Source organism: Panthera onca, chromosome A1 (genome assembly GCF_046562875.1).
Source record: "Panthera onca isolate mPanOnc1 chromosome A1, mPanOnc1 haplotype 2, whole genome shotgun sequence".
Taxonomy (NCBI): Eukaryota; Metazoa; Chordata; class Mammalia; order Carnivora; family Felidae; genus Panthera; species Panthera onca.
The window spans coordinates 124,879,555-124,895,065 of NC_138339.1; the positions used below are offsets into that span (position 1 = coordinate 124,879,555).

The following is a 15,511-nucleotide window of genomic DNA, read 5'->3' on the forward strand; positions in this document are numbered from 1 at the left end:
TTGAATTTGAATTAAATTTTTACCTGTCCTGATAATAGGTATTGATCCTGGTCATTAGAATCAGTAGCCTCTCTCCTGGACAGAGTGGAAGCCCACAATACATTCTTATTCAGATTCTGCTGGTTCTAGATTCTTTATGGACCCCACCCTTCCTTTATGACAGCATCAACTAGGCATGTGACACTGAAGGTACAGATGACTTATTTCACTGATGAAATCTGGGAGCTACTCTGGCCTCTGTAACACATTTACAGATCATCTCACACGGTGACTTTTTTTGCTTTTTTAAAAAAAATTTGTTGCAAGTTCTATGAGGGTTCTTGTTTTACATTTTCTGGGTTACTAACTTGCACCTCAGGCAAGCAGGAGACAACCGAATTGTGGTCATTTGTATTTTTACAGACAACCAGACTTCTTTTTGCAGGTGTGGCTTTACCCGCCATCCAGGGGTACAAAAGCAGAACATTGCGTTTTACTCAATGGAAGATGCCAAAGCCTTTATTTAACACACTAAAGCAAAGAAGAGATTGGCTGAATATTCACACCTTTGTGAGCTCGTGGGAGCTGCAGGGTCGGTCTGGGTGGCTATGCAAGAAGTACCGACTCCCTAGACTCAGAGGGCGCCTCATTCTTTATGCCTCCTTGCAGCTCTGCCTTTGAAACTGGTTTAGTGTAGCAAGCTCTCTGTGAACATGTAGCCTATTAACTTTCATATTCCCCGATGATTTAGCACCAGAGGCATATATGTTCTCTCTGGAGTCTAGGGCATGTCCTTAAGTGAAGAGGAAGGGTGGAGGGCGGGCAGGGTTCCGGATCTGACCCCCAAAGCTGGGAATGGGAACGTTGAGTCACTGCTTCGGCGTGCTTGGCGGTTTTCTGTTAAGGTCTCCGTGCTCCTCACCTGGATAAGGGCACCTGGGTTTTTCTAGTCTTCTGCAGGAAGGCACGGCCCCCTCAGCAGAGGCCAGGAGAAACGTCGGTCTTCCAGTTTTTTCTTCTATCTTCTTTCCAACCTCCCCAAACTGAGGACCCCAAATACCTCCCTCAGGCCCGCGCCCGGCTTCTCGCACCCTAACTCAGGGGCCCAAGTTTGGGGCGGAAGGAGGTTAACTCCAGAGCACGCAGACTCCCGGGCTGAGGCCAGGAGCTTTGGGGAACCCCCAATCGAGGCTCGCTCGCCCGGCCTCTGTAAGCGGGCCCGCCCCGCCCCCTCCCACGCACGTCACGTCCGGTCCGTCCCCCGCCCGCCCTCCGCCCTCCGCCCTCCGCTCTCCTCCCGCTCGCCGTTAGGGAGGGTCTGCACCTCAGCCACTGCTTCAGTCACCGCTCCTGCCCCCTCTTCCACGTCTTCGCCGCCGCCACCGCCGGGGGCATCCGGGGGTCGCTTACCGGGCTGGCCCCGCGCCACAGCCGTCGCTTCAGCGTCCCGCCAGCGGCCGCCACAGGAGGAGGCTCGCCGGCCGCGGAGCCACCCGGGGACTCAGTTCTCGCTCTATTGCCGTCGCCGCAGGTCCTGGAGAAGCGGCCGCGGCCGGGGAACGGGGCGTCGCGGTTCCAACGGTAGGTGAACGGACGGGTACCATTATCTGCGCATGCGCGGGTCGCCCAGGGCCGCGGCCCTCCCCCCCCTCTGCGCCCCCCAGCGCATAGTACCACCCGCGCAGTGCTCAAGGGCGTTGCTTGTTGGGGTGCCCAGGCTGGGAGAGGTGCCCTGAAGATGGGCTAGTACGTAGAGCGGGCCCCCTTTCTGCTCGAGCTTGAAGAGATGAAGCCTTGCCCGGGCTGCTTGCGGGGGGGTGGGGGGGTGTGGCAGTCTTCGATTTTTCAGTCGCTGCAATGCGCGTGAGCGGGTGTGCCTTCCTACCTCCTAGCTCCCCCAAACTCCAAGGCACAGCAACCTACGCGTTTGCTAGCCTCCCCTGTGCACCAGACTGCGCCACTTCCCTGCCACTTCCTTGATGCTGTTCTGTGAAGTCAATGCAAAGAAAAAAAAGTGTGGTTTAATCTGGGCTAAACTACCCCCCACCCCTTTTTAAGATCACGTGAGATGAGTGGTTGCTGACTTCCTTAAATCGCTCAGAGAATATAGCCAAAATTGGGCTGTTGGTACACTGGGGACTTGTCTAGAATGCACTCTGAATATGCAGACCAGAGGGGGTACAGCGTTAAGTTTCATATGGGGCGACTGGTTTCCGAGATAAGGTTATATGGGAAATTGAATCTATTGGCACACTTGAGAAATTTGTAAACTTTTATTTGTAATCAATTAAAAATCAAACTGACTTTTAGAACGGCCGTTGCAGAATTTCATTAGGTTCCGCATTGTGCCTTCTAATCTTTGAGAGTAGTACCTCAAGTTGGGCGTTTACCTTCCTTTCAAGGAGCTGATAATCTAAAAATGATAACCCGATCCACAATAATGTACACTGTGGACATTAAATGACTGAAATGCACTTACCTTTAAAGGCAGACATTAAATGGTAGTTTGAATTAATGACTTTCTGGGTTAATGTAAGGCTAGGTCTTCAATTTTGCTTTTTGCAAGTATAGTAGCGGTACTTGTTGGCCTGGGTTTCTCACAGGTACTGTGCATTTATTAATTACTTGTTGATGAAATTGAATGGTCACTATTTGTATGTCCATTACGAGCCCCTTCTTTATTAATCTGTGCTGCCTTTAAAATTAGGGCAGTGTTTTCTCCAGTTGTGTCACCAGGTAGGGATTTTTGACACAGTGTGCTTAAATCCTTAGGTGTAGAAAGGCATATCACAGTGTCACAAAATTCTTCACTAAGTAAATTTTATAGTGTGTTTTTTATTAGAATGTGATTGTTTTTAGGACAGAAAATGACTGAAATGAATGCATTATGACTTGTCAATTTTCCCTCACCAGTACAATGACAGCTTCTTTTATTATCACTTATGGATAACCTCCATCTGCATGGCTTCCTCTTCATTTTACACTAACTTTAATATTGGGGAATATAATAGTATAAATTACTTTAGCTATACTTGGGGGAAAAATTGTAAATATACATAACAATTTATGATTTTAACCATTTTTTAAGTGTACAACTTATGGCATTAAGTATATTTACAATGTTGTGCCACCATTACCGCTATGTATTTTGAGAACTTTTTTTTATTATCCCCAATAGCAACTCTGTAGACAGTAATTCCCCATTTTCTCCCCTGCCCAGCCCTTGGTAACCTTTATTCTATATTCTGTTTCTGTAAGTTTGCCTGTTCTAGGTAGCTCATGTAGGTGAAATCACATAACATTTGTCCTTTTGTGTTTGGCTTATTTTATGTAGCATGTTTTCAAGTTTCATCTGTGTTATAGCTTGTATCAGAATTTACTTCCTTTTTAAGGCTGAATTCCATTGTATGTGTATAGAACATTTTATTTATTTGTCGATGGACATTTGGATTGTTTCTACCTGTTAAAAAAAAACAAAATTCAATTGAGTAAATTTTAACAGTCTTATGGGTTTTATTCAACTATTCATGAATCAGGCAGCATCCCATCTAGCAGACTGAAAGGAGCTCTGAGGAGCTGTGCAAAATGGAAGGCTTTTAAAGCCAAAGGAGGCAGGACAAGGAAGTTCTAGCAAAGAGTGGGTTGTTTCAGGCAGTTCACCATACTTTGGTAGGCAGCCTGAGTCTGTCAGGCACATTACCTCACTAGCGCTGACCAGGAAATTCCAGACCGACTAGTTAAGATTACATTCTTGGGGAAGCAGTTAGGTAGGTAGGTAGATACTATCTCTTGGTTTGGTGATGTAGGCTTAGCCCAGGTGACTCAATTTTGGACCTATTATCTTTTTTTTTTTTTTTTTTTTTTTTTTTTTTTTTACACGTAGGCTCCATGCCCAATGTGAGGCTTGAACTCACGATCTCAAGATCAAGAGTCCTATGTTCTACTGACTGAGCTAGCCAGGCACCCCCTGTTGTCTCTTTTTTAATACTTGTATTAACTTTTGTGAATAATGCTACTGTGAATATTGGTGTACAAGTGTTTGTTTGAGTCCCCGCTTTTGATTCTTTTGGGTAGGTACCTAGCAGTGGACTTGCTGGGTTATGTGGTAATTCTATGTTTAACTTTTTGGAGAAACATACAAACTGTTTTCCAGGGCTGCTGCACCATTTTTCATTCCTGTTAGCCATGTACAACAGTTAAGTTTTCTCCACATCCTCTCCAGTAGTTGTTACTTTCCTGTTTGTTTGTTTGTTTGATAATTGCCCTCTTAATAGGAGTGAGCTGATATTTCACTGTGTTTTTGAGCTGTGTTTTTGTGTTTTGTGTTGTGAGCTGTGTTTTTGATTTTTATTTTCTTTTTCTTTTTTTTATTTTTTTTATTTTTTTTTTTAAATTTTTTTTTTTCAACATTTTTTTATTTATTTTTGGGACAGAGAGAGACAGAGCATGAACGGGGGAGGGGCAGAGAGAGAGGGAGACACAGAATCGGAAACAGGCTCCAGGCTCCGAGCCATCAGCCCAGAGCCTGACGCGGGGCTCGAACTCACGGACCGCGAGATCGTGACCCGGCTGAAGTCGGACGCTTAACCGACTGCGCCACCCAGGCGCCCCTATTTTCTTAAGAGATAAAGATGTTAAGCATCTTTTCATTTATATATCTTCTTTAGATAAATGTCTTCACATCCTGTGGTCATTTTTGGATTTTTTTGTTTTGTTTATTTGTTTTTACTTTTATTTTTTATTTATTTTTCTTTTGAGACAGCGTGAGCAGGGGAGGGGCAGAGGGAGAGAGAGAGTCCCAAGCAGGCTCCACAGTGTCAGCAGAGCCTGACACTGAACGGTGAGGTCATGACCTGAGCCAAAATCCAGATGCTTAACTGACTGATCCACTCAGGTGCCCTGGGGGAAAAAAAAAAAATAAATAAAAATATATATATATATATGTATATATATATATATATATATATATGTATATATATATATATATGTATATATTTTAATTTGAGAGAGAGAGAGAGTGTGCCATCTCCAGGAAGAGGCAGAAGGAGAGAGAAAATCTTAAGCAGGCTCCATGCTCAGTGTGGAACCCGACACGGTTCGGTCCCACAACCCTGGGATCATGACCTGAGCTGAAATCAAGAGTCGGACATTCGACTGACTGAGCCACCTAGGCACCCCGGAAATTTCTGTTTTATACATGGATAAACAGCAGAGGGACTGATTATATCTGAAAAATATTTTCATTTATATGTTAGATCACTATATTTTTTATTTTCAAATTTTTATTTAAATATTAGGTAGTTAATGTATAGTGTGATTTTGGTTTCTGGAGTAGAATTTAGTGATTCATCACTTACATAAAGCAACCAGTGCTCATCATAAGAAGTGCTCTCCATAGTAGCCATCCTCCATTTAGCCCATCCCCCAACCACCTCCATCAATCCTGTTTGTTCTCTCTCTTTTATCCCCTTCCCATAAGTTTATTTGTTTTGTTTCTTTAAATTCCATATATGAGTGAAATCATGGTATTTGTCGTTCTTTGATTTATTTTGCTTAGCATAATACACTCTAGCTCCATCAACGTCATTGCAAATGGCAAGATTTCTTTTTTTTTTTTTTTTAACGTTTATTTATTTTTGAGACAGAGAGAGACAAAGCATGAACGGGGGAGGGTCAGAGAGAGGGAGACACAGAATCTGAAACAGGCTCCAGGCTCCGAGCCGTCAGCACAGGCCCGACGCGGAGCTTGAACTCACGGACCGCGAGATCATGACCCGAGCCAAAGTCGGCCGCCCAACCGACTGAGCCACCCAGGCGCCCCAAGATTTCATTCTTTTTGATGACTGAGTAGTATTCCATCGTATGTGTATGCCACATCTTCTTTACCATTCATCAGTTGATGGACATTAGGGTTCTTGCCATAGTTTAGCTATTGTTGATAATGCTGCTGTAAACATTGAGGTGCATGTACCCCTTTTGATCTATTTTATTTTTGATGTTTATTTTAGAGAGCACATGTGAGCAAGTAGGGGAGGGGCAGAGAGAGGAGACCAAGGATCCAAAGCGGGCTGTGCACTGACAATAGAGAGCCTGATGTGGGGCTCCAGCTCATGAACTGTGACATCATGACCTGAGGTGAAGTCAGATGCTTAACCTACTGAGCCACCCAGGCTCCCCTTGAATCTGTCTTTTTGTATTCTTTGTAGGGTAATTGCTGGATCATAGGGTAGTTCTATTTTTAATTTTTGGGGAACCTCCATACCATTTATCAAGGTGGCTGCACCTGTTTGCATTTCCATTAACAGTGTAAGAGGGTTCCCCTTTCTCCCCATCCTTGCCAAGATCTCTTGTTTCCTATGTTACTTTTTGCCATTCTGACAAGTTTGAGGTGGTATCTCATTGTAGTTTTGTTATCTATTTTCCTGATGGTGAGTGATGTTGAGCATTTTTTCATGTGTCCATCAGCCATCTGAATCTGAATGTCTTCTTTGGAAAAATGTCTGTTCTTGTCTGTTCATGTTTCTTAACTGCGTTATTTGTTTTTGGGGTGTTGAGTTTTGATAAGTTCTTATAGATTTTGGGTATTAACCCTTTATCAGCTATGTCATTTGCAAATATCTTTTTCCGGTCCATAGGCTGCCCTTTAGTTTTGTTGATTGTTTTCTTCCCTGTGCAGAAGCTTTTTATCTTGAAGTCCCAATAGTTCAGTTTTGCTTTTGTTTCCCTTGCCTCTGGCTACATGTCTAGTAAGATATATTTAGAACTCAACCAGTTGTATGTCAGTACCAAGAACTTTTTCCCATCACTCTGATATTACAAAAGTATATCCATTAAATAAATACCGTCTTCCCCACTGAGTAAGATTACTTCTCCTAAACTTCCCTTTATTTTGTTAAGTGCTTTATTAAAATGGCTAGGGGCAGAGGAGAGTATTAGTTGACAGGGAAAAGGAATTGTAGTATGTACACATAAACTTGACCTGTATAAGTCACTGTTCCCCAAGTCAGACAGTAGGCTAATAGGTGAGTAGGTTCAGTTTGAGAGCCTTATAGAAGACATGACTAAAGGATATTTGAAATGGAATGTAAAAAGGTAAATTTACCACCAAATCTTGTGGTACTGTTGAATACATACTAGTAGTAATGGGATTACAAGAGTAACTCATTATCAGATTGATTTATTCTTTCACAGATATTTATCTTCTTCTAAATGCCAGAGTTAATGAGCAATCACTTGGTGATGGTTGCATAACTTGGTAAATTTATTAGATAGACATCATTGTATACTTGAAAAGAGTGAATTCTATGGTATGTAAGTTATACCTTAATAAAGCTGTTTTTTTAAAAAAACAACCTACCAGCAGGCTTGAAGGAGCTTATACTCTCTTGGGAGAAATAGACATTAAACACAGAAAGGAGTGTATAATAAAACTTGTGATGAATGCTTTGGAGCCAAGGAATGATATGTCTTGAGACAATTTCACAGGGAGAGATCATTAGATGAGTGGGTTGGAGAAAGCCCCTCCAAGAATGGGAGTTGAGTGAGAGCTGAAGATGAGTAGGATGAAGGGGGGGAGAATATTTTAGGTAGATGAACCAGAATGTGTAAAAAGTCTTAGCTTGAGGAAAATGCACTGGGTTGATTAGATAACTTAATGAAATTTACTGGATTATGCTAGAGGGAAATACTTCAGTCTTTTCTGTCAGGTTATTAGCTAGCTCTGGTATGTTTTCTTTTCCTAATGTATATGATGTATGATAATTCTTATGTCTTTGATTTTTAAACAATTTTCAGAGAGATGTCTGTTGAGTTTATTATTGCCCTTTTTAGGAATAGAAAAACAGAAAATGTTGAGCTTTTTACTTGTTCTTAAAGTATTTATTTTTGCTTTTGTTTATCAAGCTGCTGTTCCATACATTTGGAGAAAAAAGTAAAAACTGAAAACAACTAAAAAAATTTGTTTTTAGTGTTGTAGTTGATATTTAATATTATGTTAATTTCAGGTGTATATCACAGTGACTCAGCAATTCTATACATTATTCAGTGCTCACCACCTTGTGTGGTCACCATTTGTCACAGTGTTATTACAATATCATTGATATATTTTCTGTGCTTTATTTTTCATCTCTGTGACTTATTTTATAACTAGAAGTTTATACCTCTTAATCCCCTTCACCTATATTGCCCATCCCTGGCAGAGTTGCCCCTTACAGCCGCCAGTTCTCTGTAATTATGAGTCTGTTATTGTTTATTCTAGAACTATATGAATGTAAGTTAAGTCATATGGTATTTGTCTTTCTCTGACTTATTTCTTTTAGCATAATATCCTGTGGGTCCATCCATGTTGTGGCAAATGGCAAGATCATGTTCTTTTTTTTTTATGGCTGAGTAAATTTTTTTTTTTAAATGTCTAAGCAATACTCCATTGTGTGTGTATGTGTGTGTTTATACCACATCTTTATCCATTCCTGGGATACTTGAGTTGTTTTCATATCTGTTCAGATATGTTCAGGATCCTGTTCAGATCCTGTTTCATATCTGTCCTGTTTCAGGTCTGTCCTGTTGTAAATAATGTGGCACTAAACATAGGGGTGCACATATATTTTTGAATTAGTGTTTTCATTTTCTTTGGTTCAGTGTGCAGTAGTGTGAAAACCACTCGTTGTTTTACATAGTAGCTGCTTAATTGTTGGGGGAGGAAGTGGGGGATGGAGGTTGGTGGGACAGGAACTTTGTGGTCCGCATTTGGAAAAAAACCACTAGTCACAGTGAATTTAAAATTTGGAAAGGCAGGGGCTCGTGGCTGACTCAGTAGAGCATGTGACTCTTCATCTGGGGACTGTAAGTTTGAACCCCATGTTGGGTGTAGAGATGACTTTAAAAAAATAATTTATTATTTTATTTTTTTAAAGCTTATTTATTTTTGAGAGAGAGAGAGCAAGCGAGTAGGGGAGGGGCAGAGAGAGGGAGGAGAGAGATAATCTCAAGCAGGCTCTGTGCCCTTAGCTTGGAGCCTTGTCACAGGGCTTGAACTCACTAATTGTGAGATCACGACCTGAGCAGAAACTAGAAGTCAGACGCTCAATTGACTGAGCCACCCAGTCACCCCAAAAGTAAGATCTTTAAAAAAAAAAAAACAAAAAACTTGGAAAGGGAAAGAAACTAAAATTTATTATTTATTTACTTTTTTTTAATTTTTAAATTTATTTTAGAGAGAGAGAGAGCACATGCGCACATGTTCGAGTGGGGAAGGGGCAGAGGGAGAGAGAGGGAATTCCAAGGAAGCTCCGTGTTCAGCATGGAGCCCACTCGGGGCTCTATCCCATGACTCTGGGATCATGATGTGAGCTGTAATCAAGAGTCAGACACTCAACTGACAAAGCCACTAGGGACGCCGCAAGAAACTCAAATTTCGAATCAGATAAGATGAGAGAATTTTTATATGAAAAGCAGGTACAAAGTACTCAAGTTTTTTGTAAATTACTTTCTGTATGTCTTCATACATTTCGGTGAAAGTTTAAACAAAATTTTCAGTGATGATTGTGGTCATTGTTTCCTGAAAGCATCCACTTAAAAGGTAGCAGTCTTAAGGGGCACCTGGGTTAACTCAGTCGTTTATTAAGTGTCGGACTTGGGCTCAGGTCATGATGTCACAGCTCGTGGGTTTGAGCCTGATGTCAGGTTCTGTGCTGACAACTCAGAGCCTGGAGCCTGCTTTGGATTCTGTGTGTGTGTCTGTCTCTCCCTCTCTCTTCTCTCTCTGCCCCTCCCTTGCTTGTGCTCTCTCAAAAATAAACACACACAGAAAAGCAGTCTTAGGTTTCTAGTCATTAGTTCAGTGACTTTGAACCAGTTTCTTCAGCTTTCTGAGATTTTTTGTTTGTTTCTTCTGAGAGAGGGAATGATGATCTGTCTGCTTTTCTCAAGATTTTGAATTTGAGGATTCATTTGGATAGTGAACTGGAAAGTACACCAGAAATGATAGCATCAGTTCAGATATTGGAGTTCTGCTTTTGTTCGGTGTTTACAACTGGGACAACAAAGGTGAAGTCATATCTTTTGCTCTCAAATTTTACAATCTAGTGAGGAAGACACATAAAAAATAAGTTTATTAAGTGTTTTTTTTTTGTTCATGTGGTAGTTTTATTCCCCCCCCCCCCCAGAGCAGTTTTTACACAAGTTTGTGCAAAAAAAGAAATGTTCTGATTTCAAGGGACCCATTTTGTTAAAACACGTTGTGGAATTGCCTATAATACCCCGTACATGAAAAAAAATGAAGCGTTATAGTTTTGTGTTAATGTGCAATAAGAAACGATAAGCTAGTCTTCTTTAAACCCTGCTCATTAGTTTGGTAGGTGCTACGTGTGCATGTTTTCAGTAGAAAAGAGGTTAAAGGTTACTAGAAGGGAGGAGTCTTGAGTCAAAAGTTATCAAAATTGAGATTATGTGCACATATTTAACTGGCTAGAATATGTGGTTGCTGTTATGCGTGTATGCTTTCTCAGATATTTTGTGTCACCTTTTATTTTTTAATATGTATTTTTGAGGGGGGGGAGGGGCAGAGAGAGAGGGAGACACAATGTGAAGCAGGCTCCTGGCTCTGAGCTGTCAGCACAGAACCTGACTTGGGGCTTAAACTTGTGAACTGTGAGATCTTGCCCTGAGCCAGCATTGGACGCTTATCCAACTGAGCCACCCAGGCGCCCGATCACCTTTTAAATTGTAGTGCTGTTTTAAAAAAAGGGCCACTCTTTGTGCTGATACTTAGTGTGAAGAGTTAATTTAACTGTTAGGCACTTTGATTTAGTGGAACATCATGCTACATTAGTGGACCAGGGAAACTGGAATGCATGTAGGAAAAGGGAACCCATTGGGAGCCATCTTCTAGTACATTACAGGCTTACCTTTTAATCAGACAAGCATTTCAAGTGCCACCTTTCCTCATACTTTCATAAGCAGGATTAGACATCCCTGTACCACACTTTGCTGTTTCTCATGCATTGATGTTGAACAATGTAGAACTCTAGTTCTCACTTACAGATAGCTCAAGAGGTTATCCTTTGGGGAAGTTTTTTCACCTAATCTTTGAGACTAACTCCAGGTACCTTGTGGTCTCCTTGGCTTTTTGAATCAGAATTGTGGTGGCTTTCCAAGTAAATGTGAAAGTAGTCTTTTGCCTTTTTAATAGTGCTTGTTTTATTTTTATTTAAAATAAATTATTTATGAGACTGTGTTCATGCACAAGCAGGGAAGGGACAGAAGGAGACAGAAAATCCCAAGTAGCCTTTGTGCTGTCACTGCAGAGCCTGACCCTCGGCTTGAACTGACAAACTGTGAGATCATGACCTGAGTGGAAATCAAGAGTTGGACGCTTAACTGACTGAGCCACCCAGGTGCCCCTATTTTTTAATCTTATTTTATTTTTAAAGTAATCTCTGCTCCCAGTGTGGGGCTCGAACTTGCAACCCCGAGATCAGGAGTCACATGCTCTACTGACTGAGCCAGCCAGGCACCCCCAATAGTGCTCATTTTAATGTTCTGGTTTGTTAAGACTTAAGTAACTTTCATTAGAAAGTGCAGTTAGATCCAGCAGCGTATTTTAGCATTATGATTTACAAATTTTGAAGTTAGTAGCTGAGTGACTTGAGGCTCACAGTGCTTTCAACTTTTATATATGTAAAAGGGTAATAGTGTCTGCTTCATAGCATTATTCTAGGTATGAGAAATAACTTGTAAAGTGCTTTAGATACTCCATAAGTAATAGTTGGTTTCCCTTCTTGATTTGGTTATCTTTGGTTGTTGTTATTGTGGAAAATAGATATGACAGCCATTTTTGATGTTTTCTTAGTTTTTAATCACTTAAGGAGATGTTCCTTCTTGCTAATTTTGAATAGACAGTATTGTTTATGTCTTTATGCAACATATATTTGAAAAACTACATTCTGTGTCAGTCTTTGGGTGAGGCCTTTAGTGTTACAAAGATGAAATGACAGGCTTCCTACCTTCATTCATCCTCTCTATTGAAGAGATATACTTTTAAATTCTATGTGACAGTTGCTAAAAAGGGTACACTAGGAGCAAAGGAGAACTGTCTGCTTCAGAAAATCAGGCAGGGTTTGAGAGGAAATGGGAGTTGGACTCAAAGAACAGAAGTTTGGTGAACAAGGTGGTAGTTGGTTATGGTATTGTTAGGACTCTAAGCACAGAAAATGATATGTGCAAAGCCTGAGAGGTATGGACTATGAACTTCAAGTAAATTTAAGTATTGCTGGATAGTAGAGTGAGGTGGAAGAGTGGCAGGAAGGGAGATTTTACTGGTAGTTGAAGTACTTGTATGTAGGTTATGCAGTGGAGTTTAGGGTTTAACTTGTATGCCAGAGGTTCTTAAATCTTTCCATGCGTTATAATCACCGGAAGAGTTTATTAAACATACAGAGGCCCAGACCATGCTCTCAAGGATGCTGGATTGGGGTTGTGGCTTTGCGCTATGTATATTGAGCAAGCCACTCCCTCTCTGAGATGATGTTAGAGAAACTGTGCTATAGGTCACTTGGTCTCAGAAGTGAGGTACTGGCGCTTTTTTTTTTTTTTTTTTTTTAATGTAAGTATGGCTGACATATAATCCTGTATTAGTTCCAGGTGTTCAATATAGTGATTTGACATTTATATACATTATGAACTGCTCGCAGCAGTAAGTATAGTTACCCTCTGTCACCAAAAAGTTATTACATTATTATTGATTGTATTCCCTGTTGTGTACTTGTCATCTCTGACTTTATAACTGGAATTTTGTGCCTCTTAATTCCATTAAACGATTTTGCTCATCTCCCCACCTTACTACCCTCTGGCAACTACTAGTTTATTCTATGTATTTATGAGCCTGTTTCTGGCTTTTGTTTGTTTGCTTGTTTTTAAATTCCACATGCAAGTGAAATTGTGTGGTACTTAAAAAAAATTTTTTTTGTAATGTTTATTTTTGAGAGGAAGAAAGACAGAGTGTGAATGGGGGAGGGGCAGAGAGAGAGAGGGAGACACAGAATCTGAAGCAGGCTCTAGGTTCTGAGCTGTCAGCACAGAGCCCAACGCGGCGGGGCCTGAACTCACAAACGGGAGATCATGGCCTGAGCTGAAGTCAGACGCTCAACTGACTGAGCCACCCAGGTGCCGCGAATTGTGTGGTACTTGTCTTTTTCTCTGACTTAAATCACTTAGTTTAATATCTTCTAGGTCCATCCATGTTGTTGCAAATGGCAATATCCTCTTTTTCATGGCTGAGTAATATTTCATTATATATACCGCATATTTTTATCCATCCATTCATAAATGTGCAGTTAGGTTGCTTCCATATCTTGGTACTGTGTATAGTGCTGCAGTAAGCATTGGAGTACATGCATTTTTTGGGAATAATGTTTTCATTTTCTCATAAGTGAGATTACTGGATTGTATGGTATTTCTGTTTTTAATTTTTTGAGGAACCTCCGTGCTGTTTCCCATATTGATTGTGCCACTTTACTTTCCTACCAGCAGTGCAAGAGGGTTCCCTTTTCTCTAAACACTTGACAACACTTGTTACTTCTTTTTGATAACTTACCATTTTGAAAGTGTGAGATGATATCTCATTGTGGTTTTTATTTACATTTCACTGATTAGAGCGATGCTACCTGACATCTTTTCATGTCTGTTGGCCATCAATATGCCTTCTTTAGAAAAGTGGCTATTCGGGTCTTCTGCCCATTTTTTAATCGGTTTGATTTTTGGTTGAGTTATGAGATCCTTGCACTTTGGATGGGCAAGATGACCTATTAAAGTTGTGTGTGTGTGTGTGTGTGTGTGTGTGTGTGTGTGTGTGGCAGTAGTAGTAAAATTTATGTTTTTGTATATTTTTTAATCTTAAAAGTTATTTTTCTATATGAGGATTATGCATATAACATACTTGTATATTTTTTACTACTCTAGTAATATGCATACAATATAAAAATGAGGAGTGGATCCATAATTTTTTTCCTGATCAAAAAATTTGGAGTCCAGGGGCACCTGGATGGTTCATTCGGTTAAGCGTCTGACTCTTGATGTTGGCTCAGGTCACAGTCTCACTTTTTTGTCGGTTCAAGCCCCGAATTGGGCTCTGTGTTGACAGTGTGGAGCCTGCTTAGGATACTCTCTCTCCCTCTCTTTCTCTCAAAAATAAGTAAACATTTAAAAAATTTGGAGGCCAGGATTTCAGGTAGACAATTGAGGAATTTTGTGCAGGGTGTGGGGGATTTGGGTTAGATTTTAGTTTTGAGGAGATTAGTGAGGACAATAAGTGAGGGGACTTAGTCACAGGGGATTTCATCTCCCTCTTGCTTTATTACTTTGATTTGAATAGCTTGAAATCATGGTTGGAGGTGATAAAATAATTGACTTTGGCCATGAAACCCTTTTGAGAGTTTCTCAAAATGATCCAGGATATTTACCAATAGCTTATCTCTAAAGCAGTTTTTGCCTAAATGAGAGAGGAATAATGAGCTGTTTCAAGGAAAAGTAGTTTACATTTAGTGGGTCTCAGTCTTTGAAATACATGTGCTATATCTAGTATCACAATTTGGCAACTGTAGTCTTACAAAATGACTTGATTCCATTGTTCATTGTAGTTTTGTAGAATCACCAGGGAGGATTGTACCCTCAAGTAGTATGTTAAAGTGCACTCAGATGAGCAAGTCCTCAGGCATAGGAATAAAAATTGTCACAAGAAGTACTTCATGCTCTTCTTTTCTTTTTTTTTTTTTAAGTTTATTTATTTATTTTGAGAGACAGCACAAGGTGGGGGAGAAACAGAGAGAGAGGGAGAAAGAGAATCCCAAGTAAGCTGTGCATTGTTAGTGCAGAGCCTGAGGTGCAGAAAACTAAGATCGTGACCCGAGCTGAAATCAAGAGTTGGATGCTTAACTGACTGAGCCACCCAGGCGCCCCTTTTTCTGTTTTCTAGGGTAAAGAAGTTGCTAAACTTTTGGGTATTACAGCTCTCTCTCTCTCTCTCTTTTTTTGTTTATTTATTTATTTTGAGAGAGAAAACTGAGAAGGGGCAGAGAGAGAGAGAGAGAGAGAGAGAGAGAATCAGAAGCAGGCTCCTTACTACCAGTGCAGGGCCCTTGTGGGACTTGAACTCATGAACTGTGAGATCATTACCTGAGCCGAAATCCAGAGTCAGATGCTTAACCAACTGAGCCACCCGGGCACCCAGTATAATAGCTCTCTAATTAAAAAAAAATTTCTAGTCTTGAATTCTGTTTTATTTTATTTTATTTTTTATTTTTTTTCTTTTTAATCTTTGATATAACAATTTTATTTCCAGGAATTTGGTTTGAGGAAATAAGGATAAGTACAAAGATTTGGCTAGAATTATGTTCATCATAGTGTTGTTTAATTTAAAATAGTAAAAGATGATAACCTATATATAATAGTGATTGGGTTACATAAACCACTGTTCATACATAAGATCAATTGCTACATGGTCACTAAAATGTTCCATGAAACCAATACCACCAGGTAC

The 15,511-nt window shown here is 40.5% G+C and overlaps 1 protein-coding gene across 10 annotated transcripts in view; it reads left to right on the plus strand.

Annotated features, from left to right (window-relative positions):
- The first annotated feature begins 246 nt into the window (after positions 1-246).
- The window catches only part of FAM13B (family with sequence similarity 13 member B), an 89,035-nt gene continuing 73,770 nt past the window's right edge, over positions 247-15,511 (plus strand). For 4 of the 10 annotated variants that reach the window (XM_060636044.3, XM_060636048.3, XM_060636045.3 and 1 more), the window contains exon 1: positions 1,238-1,560. The gene's annotated coding sequence lies outside the window, so the exon portion shown is untranslated. Of the gene's footprint in view, positions 268-1,236; positions 1,561-15,511 lie in introns of those variants that run through there. The other 6 variants (XM_060636047.3, XM_060636049.3, XM_060636052.3 and 3 more) reach the window with 4 other exon arrangements.